The sequence below is a fragment of the Penaeus chinensis genome, chromosome 11 (assembly GCF_019202785.1).
Source record: "Penaeus chinensis breed Huanghai No. 1 chromosome 11, ASM1920278v2, whole genome shotgun sequence".
NCBI classification, from domain to species: domain Eukaryota; kingdom Metazoa; phylum Arthropoda; class Malacostraca; order Decapoda; family Penaeidae; genus Penaeus; species Penaeus chinensis.
This window is the reverse complement of record NC_061829.1, coordinates 16,451,022-16,456,021: the sequence shown is the minus strand read 5'-3', so window position 1 is coordinate 16,456,021 and position 5,000 is coordinate 16,451,022. Positions and strand designations below refer to the sequence as shown.

The following is a 5,000-nucleotide window of genomic DNA, read 5'->3' as shown; positions in this document are numbered from 1 at the left end:
GATTATATACTATATATATATTACAGACGTTGGTTTATATCACGCGACAGTAGTAACATTCTTTGGATTTAGGTAATATGTAGGTCACGAACACAACTTTCATCCCCCGAGCCTCGTTTTTAGTCTGCGCGGTAGCGATGCAGCGTGTAACTGCTGCTGACACTAATTACCTTATTTTTAGTGCCGCAACCATTACTGCTAGACGCCATAAAACATATAAAGGAGCTTGAAGAAGAGCGAGAGATAAAGACAGGAGTAAGAGCGAGTAGCAAAAAAGAAAAATGAAAGAAAACAGAAACGTGCAGATAAATTCATTCTAACCCATAAAATGCCATTGCTTACACGCTTAATGGGATTGAGATGTTCCTAGTCACGTATTTAACCTCTGGCAAGATATACAACAGGGGCAAGACCATTACACCATTTATGAGCTTAGCGTTAGGAGACTTTGATATAGACAGGGGTCACGGGTCTAACAACTGCACCCATTCAATCAGACGATCAATTACATTTTGTATTCAAGCGTGCTCTGTGAGTGGCTGGGTGTGGGAGCAAGACCACAGGAGTAACCAGAGAATCATGTAGAGGTTTTGTTTATGGAATCATCCGTTTGTCCCTGATGGCTGAGGTGTGTGACTTCGATGAAGGTTGCTCTCTTTGCGTCTGTCTCTCTCTCTCTCTCTCTCTCTCTCTCTCTCTCTCTCTCTCTCTCTCTCTCTCTCTCTCTCTCTCTCTCTCTCTCTCTCTCTCTCTCTCTCTCTCTCTCTATCTCGCTCTCTCTCTCTCTCGCTCTCTCTCTCCCATCTCTCTCTCTCTCTCTCTCTCTCTCTCTCTCTCTCTCTCTCTCTCTCTCTCTCTCTCTCTCTCTCTCTCTCTCTCTCTCTCGCCATCTCTCTCTCTCTCTCTCTCTCTCTCTCTCTCTCTCTCTCTCTCTCTCTCTCTCTCTCTCTCTCTCTCTCTCTCTCTCTCTCTCTCTCTCTCTCTCTCTCTGTCTCTCTCTCTCTCTCTCTCTCTGTCTCTCTCTCTCTCTCTCTCTCTCTCTCTCTCTCTCTCTCTCTCTCTCTCTCTCTCTCTCTCTCTCTCTCTCTCTCTCGCCATCTCTCTCTCTCTCTCTCGCCATCTCTCTCTCTCTCTCTCGCCATCTCTCTCTCTCTCTCCCTCTCCCTCTCTCTCCCTTTCCCTCTCCCTCTCCCTCTCCCTCTCCCTCTCTCTCTCTCCCTCTCCCTCTCCCTCTCCCTCTCTCTCTCTCTCTCTCTCTCTCTCTCTCTCTCTCTCTCTCTCTCTCTCTCTCTCTCTCTCTCTCTCTCTCTCTCTCTCTCTCTCTCTCTATTCAAGCCATCTATCTTATCTCTCTCTCCTTTCCTCCCTCCCTCCCTTCCTCCCTCCCTCAAGTCCTCCTTCTTCCTCTTCCACTCCTCACTTTGCCTCTCCCTCTCCCCTCCCTCTCCTTCTCCTTCTCCTTCTCCTTCTCCTTCTCTCTATCCCCTCCCTCTCACTCTCACTCTTTGTCTCCCTCTCCCTTTCCGTTTCCCTTTCTCTACCACTCCTTCTCCCTTTCCCGCTCTTTCACCTTCACCCTCACCCTTACTTTTTTTGTCAGTCTCTCACACGTTTTCTCTTATGTCCATTCATTTTTATGGGGCTCAGGTATCTTTACGATTACCACTGTGTATTGGATATCATGTCGTGGCTTCGATCCACAAATGCTGCTCGATCAACAACCTACCTTCATCCGTGAATATATTGGTTGTCGGCATCCCAAACTAGCAAGTGCTCGTCGACCCTTTCTCTCGTAAACCGCAACCGAATTAACGACTAAGGAGCAACTTAAATGCAACTTGAATACCAACAAGGACCGAGAACAACTTAGGTTTCGATAAGAAGCAAGAACAACTTAAACGCAACTTACGTTCCGATGAGCAGCAAGAGCAACTTAAACGCAACTTAAGATTCCGACAAGGGCCGAGAACGAGTTAAACGCAAGACGGCAGTCCGACTGAACTTGTATGACAGCGCAGCACGATCGGATTTTATTGCCACGTGTGCCTCCTTAGCTGCTGCCTGACGGGTTTAACAAGTGCTCTGGGAATCGGTTCTTGCATTTTCTCCCCTTTGATGCTGCGGTGGAGAGTCCAAGGGAGGAATGCTCTCGGAGCCTGCCTAATGGGGACTTTGATGCTCGGAAGATGCAAATTAAGACGTGATTGCAAGAGATATTGTCGGTTTTGCGGGAATGTGTGGGTCCGGATCTACAATGATCTATGTCCAGTATCAACGTGGTTTTTTTTTTTTTTTTTTTTTTTTTCGTGCTTCTGCAAGGAATGGTCATTTGCTTTCTCTTGGCTCGTGCTTGGAGAAATAGCTGTTAATTTTATACTTGTTTTTATTTTCTTCATTTGTAATGTCAATTTGAGGCTACCAATAGATAAAGCAAAGACGGTCGAAGGCACAACAATTCTAATGATATGTTGTTAGTTCGCGTTGTTTTAGTTATTTTTATTTCGTTGTTGTCTTGTATTTTCTCTTCCACACCCCGGCCAGTATGGATTGTGTGTTTCCAGATTGGTCACGAGGCGTTCACAAAGATATAATTCAGAATCAGGATAACAACTGTGAAAGGATCAAAGAGCAACGTAGAAAGAATGGAAGAAAACAGAAGAGAAAGCACACCGTATTTTTTTTTTTTTTTTTTTTTTTTTTTTTTTTTTTTTAGAGCGAGGAAGTTTCACCTCACAAGTCTGCGTTAGAATAATGTATACTGCCCGCCCAAACCGGGAGACTGTGGGTGCCGAGCGGGCGTGCGGGCGCGTGGGCAGGCGTTCGGGCGATATACATCATGGTGTTCCGAGGAGATGCGCCCATACATCAGACCCAAGATCTCTCTCCAACCTGCCGCCCACGCTGCTCCTCTGCCGGCCCTCGCCATCCGGTTCTCAAGGGCGCCTGCACTCCCCACCCGCCATGCCCGCCCGCCCGCCCGCCCGTGCTTTCGATGGCCTCTGACAGCCATGGCAGGTTCGCCCGTGATGAGTACCTGCCTTACCCCCCCCCCCTCTCTCTCTCTCTCTCTCTCTCTCTCTCTCTCTCTCTCTCTCTCTCTCTCTCTCTCTCTCTCTCTCTCTCTCTCTCTCTCTCTTTACCCCTGTCTCCCTCTCTTTCTTCACTTCTTTCCTCCACCTCTCTCTCTCTCCATCCCCTTCTCCCTCCCTCCCTCCCTCCCTCCCTCCCTCCCTCCCTCCTTCGTTTCTATTTTCTCTCCTTTCTCTCCTTTCTCCCCCTCTCTCTTTCTACATCCCTCCTTCTCTCTCTCTTTCTATCTCTCCCTCCCCTCCCCCTCCCCCTCCCCCTCCTCCTTCTCTCTCTCTCTCTCTCTCTCTCTCTCTCTCTCTCTCTCTCTCTCTCTCTCTCTCTCTCTCTCTCTCTCTCTCTCTACCCCTGTCTCCCTCTCTTTCGTCACTTCTTTCCTCCACCTCTCTCTCTCCATCCCCTTCTCCCTCCCTCCCTCCCTCCCTCCCTCGTTTCTATTTTCTCTCCTTTCTCCCCCTCTCTCTTTCTACATCCCTCCTTCTCTCTCTCTTTCTCTCTCTCCCTCTCCCCCTCCCTCTCCCCCTCCCCCCCCCCCTCCCCCCCTTCTCTCTCTCTCTCTCTCTCTCTCTCTCTCTCTCTCTCTCTCTCTCTCTCTCTCTCTCTCTCTCTCTCTCTCTCTCTCTATCTTTCTATCTCTCTATCTCTCTCTCTTACTCCCTCACTCCCTCCCTCCCTCCCTCCCTCCCTCCCTCCCTCCCTCCCTCTCTCCCTCTGTCTCTCCCTTCCTTCCTTCCTTCCTATCTTCCTTCCTTCCTTCCTTCCTTCCTTCCTTCCTTCCTTCTTTCCTTCTTTCCTTCTTTCATTCTTTCATTCATTCCTCCATCCCAGATTGCTACCCGAGAAAGGTGAATGATGTGTTGATTATCCGTTGTGAAACCTCGGACGGAACTTGAAAATATATCGTTTTATGAAACTTTGTGACTTTGTGACGTGTTTCTTCTTTCTTTCTCCTGGCATTTAGTCAAACGTCGAAGTGTAAATTGAGGCGCAGTTCATTTGCCGAAAGGAGGTCTGGTAACAGTGCCTGCTTTACACATGTGTTCCAAAAAAGTAGGTAATGCCGGCAGTGGCGTCGTGTTCTAAGCGTGGTCAGGCGTGTGAGCTTGATAAGGTTAAGCAATGACAGCGTGCTATTACTGGAGATCCAGTCTCATGATAGTTGGCACATCTAATGTCTTAATTATAGGTTGGGAGCTGGCCGCCTGAGCCCTTGTGCCTCCGTCATCACACACACTCACCTCGGACACAGACGCCCTCTCTCCCACTCCACCAGTCTGCCTTGGTTCCTCCACTCCACTGCCTAGCGAGTGAGGACAGAATACCAAAGGATAAGGAAGGGGGCTGCAGGGTGGAAGCCGGTCTTTGTAACCTGAGGATCAGTCGTTATCTGTTCATTTAGTCTTCTCAGCGTTGCCGCTCTAGACTATTTGATTTTGCAGATTGCAAACACATGGTCATATCATCTTCCACTGGTTCTTGTTTTTGATCGATGGGACTAGTGAATTCTTGTCCTGGTTGTTCTCTTATCCAGATAGCAATCCAGCTAAAAACATGGCTAGTCATCTCCTTTATATTGATATACCAAGGACAAAAGACATGAGGTCCGTGCATCTCTGGTACCACTAGACAGTTGACAGCAAAGCTGTCAACTCATTTGGTCCCTTAATGCACTTCAAGGAGCAACTAACTTGGTTCATTATTGTAGTTCTGACAGGACAAGGAAATCCATGCCGCACTTTCATTGCCTAAGTATACCAGCTTCGTTCGTTCGAAGTTAAACACGACTTGCGGTAAAAAAAAATAACGCTTCCAGAGTTCGAGATTTAGACAGATTGGACTTCAACACACGTTTATTTTAAAGAATAGCCGCAGGAGCTGAAGGACAAGGAATGCCCAGTCAATAAGAGTAATTG

At 47.9% G+C, this 5,000-nt stretch overlaps 1 protein-coding gene across 6 annotated transcripts in view; it reads left to right on the top strand.

Annotated features, from left to right (window-relative positions):
- LOC125030327 (tripartite motif-containing protein 3-like) overlaps positions 1-5,000 on the top strand; it is a 342,478-nt gene that overhangs the window by 304,858 nt on the left and 32,620 nt on the right. The window lies entirely within an intron of this gene.